The sequence below is a fragment of the Sapajus apella genome, unplaced genomic scaffold (assembly GCF_009761245.1).
Source record: "Sapajus apella isolate SASKATOON/1434 unplaced genomic scaffold, GSC_monkey_1.0 scaffold8, whole genome shotgun sequence".
NCBI lineage: Eukaryota > Metazoa > Chordata > Mammalia > Primates > Cebidae > Sapajus > Sapajus apella.
In genome coordinates this window covers 25,915,507-25,931,132 of record NW_022436948.1, presented here as the reverse complement: position 1 = coordinate 25,931,132, position 15,626 = coordinate 25,915,507, and the positions used below count along the sequence as shown (strand labels likewise).

The 15,626-nt window shown below is 35.1% G+C and overlaps 1 protein-coding gene across 1 annotated transcript in view; it reads left to right on the top strand.

Annotated features, from left to right (window-relative positions):
- Positions 1–13,314: 13,314 nt before the first annotated feature.
- The window catches only part of CHODL (chondrolectin), a 161,604-nt gene continuing 159,292 nt past the window's right edge, over positions 13,315–15,626 (top strand). Inside the window, exon 1 of the mRNA XM_032277144.1 lies at positions 13,315–13,367. The gene's annotated coding sequence lies outside the window, so the exon portion shown is untranslated. The remainder of the gene's footprint in view (positions 13,368–15,626) is intronic.

Here is a 15,626-nt window from a genome sequence, read left to right as displayed (position 1 = left end):
CTACCATATGTCAGACCCAGTGGGTCAAGGATTTTTCTTGTACCCAAGACCATAAAAGCCAAGCCCTAGGGTTTTCTCTCTTACTGTTTCCCTATATCCATAAATCTCTCCTGGCTATCTGTCAATTCCCAGCTGGGCAAACTGCCTCAAACCCTCTCCTTACTTCTCTTGACTTTCATCTCTTCCCTGGTGACTCCTAGCATTCCCTCCCAGACAATCTGTTTGAAATGTGAGTATCTACTTACTATTCTGGTTCTTCTCCATGGAGGAGGGACATACTGCCTGCATCCAGTAAGCCATCTTGATCTAAAATCTGGCTTCTATTTACTATTGAACGGAGCAGAAATGGAATTGGTCAAGATGACTAGATTGTGAATGAGTTAAATAAGCAGGACCATGACTAAAAATCAGCACTCCTTACCTAACCTTTCTAATCTTCCTGTTCTTAGTAAGGTCTTGGTCCTCAGTAGAGTCTGTCAAATGGGTTTATTTATATTAGAGGAGGCTGCACCTGCTCATCCCATCTCATGTGCATTCACCTCCTATTGATGGGTACTTTTTTTCCAACTCTCCATGGCCACCTTTGCCTGAAAGATCAGCTATAAACTTGTTTTCAAACTTGACAAGCATAGCCTTTCAAAACATAACCCTAACTTATTTTACCAGTCTTGTTGCTCACATAACTTTCTGTATTATGTACTTTAGCTGGTGACAAACCAGCTTCCTTTTCAAATCTTTTGTTTATCCTGTTGTTACTGTTATCAATTTTTTTCTCTCTAGCTATCCTCTCTTCTCTCTTATCTCTCTTCCATTTCCTTCTATTATTTTAAAGTATATAGATATCATTTATCTATTTTCATCAGCTTCATAATATGTGTGGGCCATTTATAAACTTTAAAACTTTGTTAGAAGTTTAATTTCTCCTCTGTTTTTAAAAGTGAGTAGAGAGTATTATTTTCATATTTATATTGCTCTAAATCATGCTAGCCCTAGAATAATTCATATCATTAACTTTTCCCTAACCAGCTTTGTTAGTCACAGCATGTGAAATATGAAACCACCATATATAATTCCACAGTATATTCTATTTTCTGAATAAACATATGGATGCATTTTATTTTTATAACTTGCTTTATATTATCTCTATTAAATTATTACTTATTCTATGATATGAAATAATTTTTAGTTTCTGCTTCAAGACTACACATTGAGCTCATGTGGTGCATATCTTTTCTTTCTGAAACACCGTTAAAATGACAATAAAGAAATAAAAAGCTCTTAAAATTACAACAAGGAAGAGGATAGGAGAATTCTACAGGAAACCGGATATTTCAACACATTTATTGCAGATAGAAATGAAATAGATGAGTTTGTCTTGATGAGCCAAAGCACAGGAAGCTTCCAGTGTAAATATATATGAATGAATAGTAAGAGTCAAAAATGAACCCTCTGTTATGGCATTAATTGGTGATTTTCTTGGGTCATCATGAAAGTACTCAACAACTGATAGAATAAACAATATTTATTAGTCAGATGGATATTCAAAATAAACATCAAACCATAACCCTATCAGTGCATACTAAGTACAACTCTTATATGCTTATACATGTAACATGGAGCGTGGAATGGCTAGAAGCTCAGTATTTTACCCCGGCCAAACAAACAGAAAGACAAAAACATAAAACACGGGCTAAAACAAAAACCAAAAAATATTTCTTTTTTACAGTAATGTTATAAGCTGAATAGTGGTACCTAGAATGGATAATGTGTCTTTTGTCTACTTAGGATACTCTGGTTCTGTGCCAAGGATGCTTATTTATGGTGGAACAAAGGGCCTGCTGGTCAACAAGCCCTGCCAGGATATTAAAAACATTAGGCATTTGAGAAATGCTTGAAACATAAAAGAGAAAGATGAAGATGATTGAACAGAATAACCATGTCCTAGGGAAAATAGACATATTTCAGGTAGTAGAAGATAAAAAAGATTTTGGTTAAGAAGCTCAAAATAATTAAAATATATTACATCCCTAAAATAACAGTGTGCAAAGAAATTCAGAAAATAATTTAAAATGAAATGGAGGAAGTCTGCTACAGGGAGAATGAAAGAGAAAGATAGAAAACATGAAAAGGAAAATTAAAAAAATGTAGTTTTTAAGTTTTAAGTTTTAATTTTAAGTTTTAGAAACTTGCTATTATAATTTTCAGAAAAAATACTAAGGCAAGTTATAGTATATTAGCACTAGGGGGAGCATAGCAAGATGGCAAAGTAGAAGCCTACATCATTTGTCCCCACTGCTGGAAGACCAAAAAAATTTTTTTAATTGCATTTTAGGTTTTGGGGTACATGTGAAGAACATGCAAGATTGTTGCATAGGTACACACATGACAGTGTGATTTGCTGCCTTCTTCCCCTTCACCTATATCTGGCATTTCTCCCCATGCTATCTCTCCCCAACGTCTCTCCCTTATTTACCCCCAACAGACCCCAGTGTGTGATGTTCCCCTCCCTGTGTCCATGTGTTCTCATTGTTCAACACCCGCCTATGAGTGAGAATATGTGGTGTTTGATTTTCTGTTCTTGTGTCAGTTTGCTGAGAATGATGGTTTCCAGGTTCATCCATGTCCCTACAAAGGGCACGAACTCACCTTTTTTGATGGCTGCATAATATTCCATGGTGTATATGTGCCACATTTTCCCTGTCCAGTCTATAATTGATGGGCATCTAGGTTGGTTCCAGGTCTTTGCTATTGTAAACAGTGCTACAATAAACATACATGTGCATATGTCTTTATAGTAGAATAATTTATAATCCTTTGGCTATATACCCAGTAATGGGATTGCTGGGTCAAATGGAATTTCTATTTCTAGGTCCTTGAGGAATTGCCACACTGTGGAAGACCAAATTTTAACAACTATCTGCATATAGTAAAGTACCATCACAAAACCCCAAATCAGGTGGACAGTCACAGTACCTGTTTTTAACTTCATATAGTTAAAAAGGCATTGAGGAGGACAAGAGAGGCATCTTGAATCACAAACACCACCGCTCTCTCATTTCCTGGCAGTGACCATTTGGCCTGGAGACAGATTTTGCACTTTAGGGAGGGAAAGCACAGCAACTGGGTGACTTTGCATTGATATCAATGTTTCCCTGTCACAGCAGAGAATAAAGTCATGCTTGGCTTAGCCAGTCCCCACATACAGAGGGAGCATTTGGACCAGCCCTAGCTAGAGGAAATTGCCCATCCCAGTTATTGTAACTTCAGTTTCTCAGCCAGCCTTGGCACCATGAGCTGAAGTGCTACGGGGTCCCAGGTAAACTTTAAAAGCAGTCTAAGACACAAGGACTGCAATGTCTAGGCAAATCCTAGTACTAGCCTGGGCTTAGATCCAGTGAACTAAGGTGGCACATGACCTAGGGAGACGCCAATTGGCATGGTTAAAGAAGGGCTTGCAGCCTCTTTCTCTCAATCCTAGGAAGTGCAGCTCATATCAATAAAAGTGATACTCTTGCTTCTGCTTAAGGAGAGAAGAGCAAAGTGTATAGAGGACTTTGTCTTGTACTAGTGTGGCCACAGTAGGATAGGGCACTGGGCAGACTCATAAGACCCTGTCTCCAAACTGTAGCTCCCAGAAAACGTGCATCTTAGGCACCTGCTCAACCACAGTGAAGGAGAGAAACAAGCTGGCCATTGGGGTACTTGATTCCAGGCCTAGATTCATAGACAACACTTCTGATCCTGCCCTGGGCAAGAAAGGGGCCACTACCCTCAAGAGTGGGTCCCAGGCAGCATTCACTACAAGCTTGGGCTTTAAGCAAACATTGTCAGTAGCTTGGCAGAACCTCACCCATGAACAAAGTAATGGTGGTGATGGCCACAGGGAGAGGCTCCTCTGCCTGTGGAAAGGGGAAGGAATAGTGGGAAAGATTTTGTATTGTGGTTTGAGTGCCAACTTAGCTGCAGTAGACTAGAACAACTGGTAAATTGCTGAAGGTTTTAACTTGAATGTCTGGCTCCCTGGCAGCATCTCTGGACACATTGAGGGCCTGGGGGAAACAGCCGTACTGAAGAGAAGCACCTTGTGCAAGGCCCGATGCTGTGCTGGCTTCAGGTTTAATCCAGAGCAGTTCCAGTGTTGGTGTCCACGGAGATGCTTACATCATCACACCACCAGTTCCAAGTGGCTCAGTAGATGGAGAATCTACATGTTTGTGAGAAAGTAATGGGAAAACCCCCAAGAGTCTCTACCTGGTAATCCAGAGAATTCTTTTGAATCTTATGCAAGACCACCAAGGTGGTACCTCTGCGAGTCTACAAAAACCACAGCATTATTAGGCTTGGGAGCTATGTCCCTTTAAATTCCTGGAAGGCCTTCCCCAGCACCAACAAGCCCAGACTGTGAAGACTGCCATTAATACCTAAGTCTTCAATACCTAGACAATGAAAATTTCTACAACCATCAAAACCATCCAGGAAAACGTGACCTCACCAAATGAACTAAATAAGGCACCAGGGACTAATTCTGGCCAAACAGAGATATCTGGATTTTCAGACAGAGAATTCAAAATGGCTGTGTTGGGGAAACTCAAAGATAATGCAGAAGAGGAATTCAAAATCCTATCATATATATTTAACAAAGAGAGTGAAATAATTAAAAAGAATCAAGAAGGAATTCTAGAGTTTAAAAAAGTGCTCAAGAATAACAAGGAAAAAAGAGTACAAAAGAATAAAGTATACCTATGAGATCTAGAAAATAGCCTCAAAAGGTCAAACCTTAGAGTTCTTGGTCTTAAAGAGGAGGTAAAGACAGAGATAAGGGTGGGAAATTTATTCAAACGGATAATGATAGAAAACTCCCCAAACTAAGAGAAAGATATTAACATTCAAGTGCAAGAAGGTTATAGAACACCAAGCAGATTTATCCCAAAGAAGTTTACCTATAGGAATTTAATCAAACCCCCAAAGGTCAAGGATTAAAAAAACCCGATCTTAAAAGCAGCAGCAAAAAAAAAAAAAAAAAAAAAAAAAAAAAAGAATAACATACAACGGTGCTTCAATACATCTGGTAGCAGACTTTTCAATAGAAACCTTACAGGCCAAAGGAGAGTGGCATGACATATTTAAAGTACTGAAAGAAAAAACACTGTTATGCTAGAATAACGTATTAAGTGAAATATCCTTTAAGCATGAATGAGAAGTAAAGACCTTTCCAGACAAACAAAAGCTGAAGGATTTTATCAACAACAGATCTGTCCTATAAGAAATCTAAAGGGAGCTCTTTAATCTGAAAGAAAAGAATGATAATGAGCAAGAAGAAATCATTTAAAGTTACAAAAGCCACTGGTAATAATAAACACTCAGAAAACCACAGAATAGTATAATGCTGTAATTGTGGCATGTAAATTTCTCTTAAGTAGAAAAAATAAATGATGAACCAATCAAAAAGAATAACTACAACACATTTTCAATACACAGACAATACAATGTGATATAAAGATAAATAACAAAAAGTTAAAATACAAGAAAATAAAGTTTTTATTAGTTTTCTTTTTGCATCTTTGTTTATGCAATCAGTGTTAAGTTGTCATCAGTTTAAAATAATAGATTATAAGACAGTATTTGCAAGTCTTATGGTAACATCAAATTGAAGAACATACAATGGATATACAAAAAATAAAAAAGCAAAGAATTAAAGCATACCACCAGAGAAAATCACCTTTACTAAAAGTAAGACAGGAAGGAAGGAAAGAAAAAAGAGAAGACTGGAAAACAAAAGAAGTTACATAGCAAATGGCAGGAGTAAGTTCTTATCAACAATAACATTGTATGTAAATGAACTAAACTCTCCTATAAAAAGATATACACTGGTTGAATGGAAGATCCAGTGATATTTACTTACAGAAAAGACACTTCACCTATAATGATAAACATAGACTGAAAATAAAGAGATGGAAAAAAGATATTCCATTCCAGTGAAAACAAAAAGAAGCAATAGTGTTATACTTACTCAGACAAAGTAGATTTTAAGACAAAAACTGTAACAAGAGACAAAAAAGGTCACTGTATAATAATAAAAGGGTCAATTCAGCAATCGTATATAACAATTTTAAATATATATGTATCAAACACCGGAGCATCCAGATATATAAAGCAAATATTACAGCTAAAGAGAGAGATAGTCCTTAATACAATAATAGCTGGAGACTTCAACACCCTACTTTCAGCATTGGACAGACCTAAACAGAAAATCAGCAAAGAAGCATTGGACTTAATCTGCATTGTAGAACAAATTGACCTAAAAGAAATTTACAGAACATTTTATCCAATGGCTGCAGAATACACATTCTTCTCTTCAGCACATGGATCATTCTCAAGGATAAATCATATATTAGGTCATAAAACAAGTGTCAAAACAATCAAAAATTGAAGTAATAAGCATCTTTTCTAACCATGTGGAATAAAACTAGACATCAATAGCAAGAGGAATTTTGGTAATGATAAAAACACTGGAAAATTAAACAATATGCTTCTGAATAACCAGTGGGTCAATGAAGAAATTAAGAAGAAAATTGAAAACTTTTGTGAAACAATTCATAATGGAAACACAACATACCAAAACCTCTGGGATACAGCAAAAGCAGTAGTAAGAGAAATTTACAGCTCTAACTGCCTATATTTAAAAAAGAACTTAACCTAATAACTCATTTTAATAAACTAGAAAAACAAGAAGGAACCAAACACAAAATCAGTAAGAGAAAACAAATAATAGCCAGGCATGGTGGCTCATGCCTGTAATCCCAGCTCTTTGAGAGCCTGAGGTGGGTAGATCATCTGAGGTTAGGAGTTCAAGACCAGCCTGGCCAACATGGTGAAACCCCATCTTTACTAAAAATACAAAAATTAGCTGGGCATGGTGGTACATGCCTGTAATCCCAGCTACTCAGGAGGCTAAGGAAGGAGAATCACTTGAACCTGGGAGGCAAGAGGTTGCAGTGAGCTGAGGTAACGCCACTGCACTCCAGCCTGAATGACAGTGAGACTCCATCTCAAAAACACACACACATACACACACACACATACGGACACAGGGAGGGGAACATCACACACTGGGGCTGGAGGATGGGGGGATTGGAGAGGGATGGCATTAGGAGAGATACCTAATGTAGATGATGGGGCAAGGGATGCAGCAAACCCCCACCATGGTGTGTGTATACCTATGTAACAAACCTGCACAATCTGCAGATGTACTCCAGAACTTAAAGCGTAATAAATAATTGCTTTTTAAAAAAGAAAAGAAATAATAAAGGTCAGAGCAGAAATAAATAAATTTGAAACGAAGAAAAGAATACAAAAGATAAATGAACAAAATATTTGGCTTTTTGAAAAGTTAAACAAAATTGACAAACTTTAGACAGAGAAACAGAGAAAAGAAAAGAAGATCCAAATACATAAAATCAGGGATGAAAAAGAAGACATTACATCTGATACCACAGAAATGCAAAGAATCATTAGTGGCTACTTTAAGCAATGTATTTTTAAAAACTACAAGAAATGGGTAAATTCCTGGACAGCTGCAGCCTATCAAGATTGAACCATTAAGAAATCCAAAACCTGAACATGCCAATAACAAGTAATGAGATTGAACCCATATTAAAATGTCTTTTGGTAAGGTGAAGCCCAGGACCCAATGGCTTCACTGTGAATTCTACCAACATTTAAAGAAAAACTAATACAAATTGTACTCAAACATTCTGAAAAACAGAGAAAAAGGGAATATTTCCAAACTCATTCTACAAGGCCAGTATTATCCTGATACCAAAAGTAGACAGAGACATATCCAAAAAAGAAAACTGCAGGCCAGTATCTCTGATGAATATTAATGCAATAATTCTCAAGAAAATACTAGCAAACTGAATTCAACAATACATTGTAAAGATTATTCATTATGACCCAGTGGGATTATCCCAGGGATGCAAGGATGGTTCAATATATGCAAAACAATGAATATAATACGTCATCTCAACAGAATGAGAAACAAAATACCATATGATCATTTCAATTTCAACTGATACTAAAAAAGAATCTGATACAGTTTAATATCCTTTCATGATAAAAACACTTAAAAATTGGGTACAGAAGAAATATATAACTCAACATAATCAAAGCTGTATATGACAGACCCACAGCTAGTATCATATTGCAAGGTGAAAAATTAAAAGCCATTCCTTTCAAATCTAGGACATGACAAGGATGCCTTCTTTTATAACTGTTAATCAACATAGTACTGAAAGTCTTAGCTGGAACAATCAGACAAGAGAAAGAAATAAAGAGCACTCAAGAAAAGTAGTCAAATCATCCTTGTTTGCAGATGACATGATCTTATATTTGGAAAAACCTAAATAATCCACATTAAATCTGGTAAACATATTCAGTAAAGTTGCAGGATACAAAATCAGCACATAAAATTAATAGCATTTCTACATGCCAACAGTGAACAATTTGAAAAAAATAAATAAAGTAATCCCATTTACAATACCCACTAATGAAATTAAATACCTAGGAATTATCTTAATCATGGAAGTGAAAGATCTTAACAAATGAAACATATAAAACACTGATGAAAGAAATTGAAGAGGATACCAAAAATCAAAAGATATTTCATGTTCATGGATTGGAGGAATCAATATTATTAAAATGTCCATACTACCCAAAGCAATCTACAGAGTCAAAGCAAGCCTGTATCAAAATATCAATGACATTCTCCATAGAAATAGGAAAAACGATCCTAAAATTTATATGGAATTGCAAAAGACCATAACAACCAAAGATACTTTGACCAAAAAGAACAAAACTAGTGGAATCACATTACTTGACTTCAAATTATGCTACAGAGCTATAATGACTAAAGCAGCATGGCAGACATAAAAACAGACATACATACAAATGCATCAGAATAGAGAACGTAGATACAAATCACACACCTGCAATAAACCAATTTTTGACAAACATGCCAAGAAAATTCACTGGGGAAAAGACAATCTCTTCAATAAATGGTGCTGGGATAACTGGCTGTGCCAAAAATGGAAACTAGACCCCTATCTCTTACCACATACAAAAATAAAATCTAAATGGATTAAAGACTTAAATCTAAGACCTCAGACTATAAAAATACTACGAAAATTGAAGAAATGCTCTTGGACTTTGGTCCAGGCAAAAAATTACTGAGTAATACCCCACAAGTACAGGCAACCAAAGCAAAAATGAGCAAATGAAATAATATCAAGTTAAAAAGCTTTTGAGAGCTAATGAAACACTACAGAATGTGAAGAGACAACTCACAGAATGGGAGAAATATTTGCAGACTACCCATATGACAAGGAATTAGAAACCAGAATATATAGGGACCTCAAGCAACTCTATGGGAAAAATCACTTAATAATCCAATTTAAAAATGTGCAAGGGATTTGAGTAGACATTTCTCAACAAAAACATGCAAATGGCAAACAGGCATATAAAAAGGTGCTTGATTTCTTTTTAGAGAAAAGTACTTACTTCTCATCAGAGAAATGTAAATCAAAACTACAATGAAATATCTTACTTTTCTTAAATGGCTTTTATTCAAAAGTCAGGCAATAACAAATGCTGGTGAAAATGGGGAAGAAAAGAACCCTCATACACTGTTGGAGGCAATGCAAATTATTACCACCATTTTGGGAAACAGTTTGGAGGTCCCTCAACAAACTAAAACTAGAAATATCATGTAATCCAGCAATATTCTCTGTTGGGTATGTACCAAAAAGAAAGGAAATCAGTATATAAAAGATGTATTTGTACTCCTATGTTTGTTGCAGCATTGCTCACAGTAGCCAATACTTGGAACCAACCTTATTGTCCATCAAGAGATGAATGGAAAAGGAACACATGGTACATATACCCAATAGAGTATTATTTAACCACAAAAATGAATGAGATTCCGTTATTCGAAACAACATGGATGGAACTTGAGGTCATTATGTTAAGTAAAATAAGCTTGGCATGGAAAGATAAGCATCATATATTCTCACATATTTGTGGGTTCTAAAAACTAAAATAATTGAACCCATGAAGATAGAGAGCACAAGGATGGTTACCAGCTGCTGAGAAGGGTAGTCGGGGGGGAAGAACTGTAGGCAATGGGGATGATTAATGGATAAAAAAATGGATAGAAATAATGAATAAGAAGTAGTGTGTGATAGCACAATAGGGAAACTACAGTCAATAATAATTTCATTGTACATTTAAAAATAACTAAGAGTTTAATTAGATTGTTTGTAACACAAAGGATAAATGCTTGACAAAATTGATACCTAATTTTTTGCGATGTTCTTACTATGCATTGCATGCCTTTACCAAAATATCTCATGTACCCTGTAAATATATATATCTGCTATGTACCACAAAAAATAAAAATAAAAAATTTAAAAATAATCATGTATATTGTATTACAATATAATTCTTGTAGCTAAAAAGGAATGTAGTTTATATTTTTAAAATTTCAGCAAATACCTAATATGATGGAAAAATAAAGAGAACTACCTATGACTTATTCTTGCAAAATTTCAGAAAACAAGGATAAAAATCCTAAATCTTTCAAAAAGCCATCCAATAAAGAGATCAAAATCAGCTGGAATCAGAATTTTACCCCTAATGCTGAATGCTGGAATCCAAGCAACAAGTTTTAAGTTCTAATGGGAAAATAGTTTCAAGCTAAAACCTCAATACTCATCAAATTATTCAATAAACAAACATATATTTTTATGCAACTCAGAAAATTACTTCTTCACATCATTTTTTAAAACAGTTACTTAGGATGTGCTTAAATAAAGTGAGTGGTAAACTAATAAACAACACATGTAATCCAGGACGTTAATTGAGATCCAACTCTGAAGAACAATGTCATGAATCACCCAGATGATTTCACCGAAGCAGGACTAGAAAGTGTTTTTACTTACTGACACAGGTGGATGGAGGAATCCAAATGCTATCCACTTATAAAGGTGCACTGCACAGTTGTAGTAGTATGCTAGACTGGATAAATCTAAGGATATGACAAAAGCAAGGAAGGAAAGAAAACAATAAAGACAATTAGACATTCCAAGAAAGGTAAAAATAATAAAAATAAATAAGTTATATAAGAGAAGACAACAATAACACCCTAAGTAGACAAATGAAAAATATTTCTATAGTGTAAATAAATTTATATAGTGTAAATAATATTAAAAATATCCAATATGTCAAATCAATCTACTGACAAACTGTGGAAGAACACATTGTCAATCTTAAAAGTTTAAAATAGTAAAAGTCCTGATAATAGATGTTGAAGGTGGAAGGCAAACAGAGATGAGCAGGTGGACAGGAGTGATAAAAGGATAGAGCAAACATTGACTACATGTGGTTTGGGGAGTAAATAACAGAGAAACATAAATATAACAGAGGAACTAAAAGTAGGAGTATAACTAGACCAGGCAGTTAGCATGGGGAAAGGAAGTAAGGGGATGGTGACTGGTTTGTGAAAGAACGAAAACATTTTCTGTGTAGTAAGAATTTCATATAGAATTCCTAATGTTGACAGATGAGTATTGGTTTAAGGATATTATTTAGACACTTAAGGATACCTGAAGAACTGCAAAAAGAAACAGTTTGAACTTGTTGCCTTTAGAGGAATAGAGTTGAATGAATAAAAGTAGGGTAGAAATTATTTAACATTTAAATTCTGTACATGTATTGATTTGACAAGCACAGAAATGTAAAGTGGAAACAACTGGAAAGAGTCATTGTTGAGTGTGTGTACATTCAAATGATCTATGAGAGTATTTATATACTGCATGTAAAAAAATACTTTTGTGAATTCCATCTCATGTACAGATACTGGTCTTAAGATTTTTTTCCTCCAATTTTGTAACTTCAGGCAAATCAATGAGTGTTTCGAAACCTCAGTCTACTCAGCAGTAAATTGGGAGTATCATACCAGAGATGGTTCTGTAATTTTTGTGTATGTTTGAAATAGTGTTACCATTTGGTTCTGTGTCCCCATCCAAATCTCATCTTGTAGCTCCCATAATTCCCACATATTGTTAGAGGGACCCAGTGGGAGATGATTGGATCCTGGGGTGGGACTTTCCTGTGCTGTTCTCATGATAGTGAATAGGTCTCATGAGATCTGTTAGTTTTAAAAATGGGAGTTTCTCTGCACAACCTCTATTTTTGCCTGCTGTCATCCATGTAAGACGCGACTTGCTCCTTATTGTCTTTGCCATGACTGTGAGACCTCCCCACAAATATGGAGCTGTATGTCAAATAAACCTCTTTCGTAAATATCCTGGTCTTGAGTTTTGTCTTTATCAGCAGCATGCAAACAGACTAATACAAATAGTAAATCTTTATTACAGTTTTAAAGGTATTTTTTTCTTAATTAGAACCCATGTGGTGTCTTAATTTCTGTTTTTCTTTTTTTCTATTTTTCTATTCCTATCCTTAGGTCAGTTTTAGAAATTTTTCAGTACTAAATATGTCAAGATTTTCATTTAATACTCAAAAAGCTGTAAGATAAATTCTTAATTTTTAAAAGATAGTCAAAAAAGATGTCTGACCTGCATTTGAAATATGACATTATAACATGATTAAAAATATGACAATACTAAAAAAAAAGAAAGGAGTTGAAGCCAGTAGCTATATTTTCAATATTATAATTTATTTCTATTTACCACTTTTTTTTTTTTTTTTTTTTTTTGCTGATGTCTGTACTTGTGAGTGTATAAGAAAGTTTCTCATCCAGGGTAAAGAGCACTAATGAAATTACTGTGTGACACTTCTTGAAAAATGAGAGAAATCTATATTTAGTTTCCATAATGAAATCCATATTTGCTTGGTCATGGCCCAAATTGGTTTTGAAAAGCATATATTTAATTGAGGCAGATGAAGTGTCCAAAACTTAATAAGGATAAAAAAGAAGAAAAATTTAAGAAGAAAATTTCCAATTAAAGATGAGTAACTGTTGATTACTCAGGTCCAAGAATTAATACTGATTAATGTTATGTAATGCAGCAGATATTGCCAGGATGAAAATATTTGAGTGTAAGCTTAGAATAATAAAAAACAGCTGCTTTGTAACTTGCATTTAATAGCTGCCCTCATCATCTTAGTCTGTATCCTTAGGGTAGAACTTCAGTCAAACTGACTTTACCATTCATGGGAAATCTCAGGAGATTATTCCTTATAACTTCTTCATTGGCATTTTGTCAATCATCCTAATACTTCCTTTTGTCGTTTCAGGGATTCCTCCTTATGTCCTTTCACCTGAAGACTTTCCAGATCTGCTGTTCCCAGTAAGTTACTACAATACAATACTGACTGAATGTTAGTAATTTTTGGCTGGATTTTAACTACAAGGAGACTGAGCAAATTTGTTAGCTACATCAGTATCATGAGGCAGGACTTATGAGAGTAGTGGGGAAGGTCAATTTAATTATCTGTATAAAAATATGTCAATGAAAACCTGTTTTTATTTTGGTTAATTTAGAATTTATCCTTTCACTTATTTTTGAGGAAGTTTTAAAACAATTAATGTTACCTATAAAAGGGTTGTTTAACAAAAATCACTGATGCATAGCTCTAAAGAAATACCTATTGCCCTTCATAATTGTCTAATCCATTAATTGATTTCATAAATCAAAGTTTTTAGACAAGTAGGACCCATCACAAAAATGAATACTTGAGGAGCCTAATGAATATTTTGTTGCTAGAAATAATTTCTGAATTTCTCTGCTGAGTAGCAAGATAGCACTCCTTAGTACAGGGAGGGAAACTTTAGAAAAATGGGATGCTATAAAACTTAAAGTAAGGATTGGAACTGAAAGTAACAACATTAATTTCCTTGGCACAAATTTCTGCTTTATCATCCTGAAGTCTTATTTTGGCACAAAGATAGCAATAACACTAATCCCTTCTCTGGAATCCAAACTGAAGATAGATTATTTTGTCTCTAAAAATTTGATTATGAAGGACTAAGTATACAATAGATGAAAAAGTATTTTAATACAATGTTAAGAATATCTATTTTAGAGTCAGAAAACCTAAACTTGATATACAATTTTGTTTGTAGCCTCTTCTCTTATAAAATAGAAATAATAAGATTTAATTCAATGGATGGTTGTAAGAATGAAAGAAATAATGAGAAAATGTGAATTCTTTTCAAACTGTTTTTCTAGAAAAATCAGATGTTAAGTTAATAAGGAAACTGACACTATTTCAAGAAAAAAATAGTTTTAAATATAAATATCCTAGTCTCTCACTAGTGGTACTAAGAAATAAGGAGAAGATTATAGACCTTGATATTAAAACAATCTGAGTTTGACTCCTGATTCGAACACACATTAGCCAAAGGAGCCAATCAATGTATTTCACATATTTTCTGATTACACATTGCTGTATAAAGAATTGTCCTAAAACTCAGTGTCTTAAAACAACCACCATTTTATTACATATCATGGTTTTGTGGGTCAGAAATTCAAATGGCACAGCTGGTGTTTCCTCAGCTGTATGTGGCATTGCCTGTCTCTCAGTGTATTCAGGTGGTGGATGGGCTGCTATGGGCTCGCTAGGATGACTTCCTTTTCTCATGTGTCTGGAGCCATGGTGAAGATGGCTGCAAGGCTGGGCTCAGCTGGAGCTGTGGAATGACATGCCAGTGCCTGACATTTCCAGCATGACTGTCTCCTCTTTTATAGAAGTTGGCTTTTTTCAGAGTGAACCTCCCAGGGGACCCAGGCAGGAGTAGCAAGACTTTGCGTGACTTAGCTTCAGAAGTTCCAAACATCCTTTCGGTCACATTCTTCTTATCAAGAGAGATATACGGTCTAGCCGATATTCTAGAGGAAGGGGATTAGACCTCACCTTTTAATCTATCACAATACCTCAGAGCCTCAGTTTTTCCCTTTTATAAAACCTACTCCAGTAGAGTTGTTGTGAAGATACAATGAGATGATGTTTGTTAGGTTCCTCACATAGAACCTTGCAAAAAAGATTTCTCTCCTCTTTTATTTTTCATGTATCAGGAGATCATATTTCCCAATGTCACTAAGACATTGGACAGGTGGGAAACACTGAAGTAAGTAGAACCTCTCACTCTCTGAGCATTCAAAATAGCAGTCAAGCAGGTTTATATATGATATGGTTAGGCTTTGTGTTCCCACCCAAATCTCATCTTGAGTTGTAATCCCTATACATGTATCAAGGTAACTGAATCATGGGGGCAGTTTCCCTCAAGCTGTTCTCATGACAGTCAGTGAGTTCTCATGAGATCTGATAGTTTTATAAGGGTCCCTTCCACCTTCTCTCGGCGCTTCTCTTTCCTGCCACCTTGTGAACAAGATGCCTTGCTTCCCCTTTGTCTTCAGCCCTGACTGTAAGTTTCCTGAGGCCTCCCCTGCCATGTTGAACTGTGAGTCAATTAAACCTCACTTTCCTTTATAATTACCCAGTCTCAGGCAGTAATTTATAGCAGTATGGAAACAAATTAATAAAATGTACCATAATCACAGAAAATACCCAAGGCTCAGATCAAATGGGATCTTTAACTTACTGTA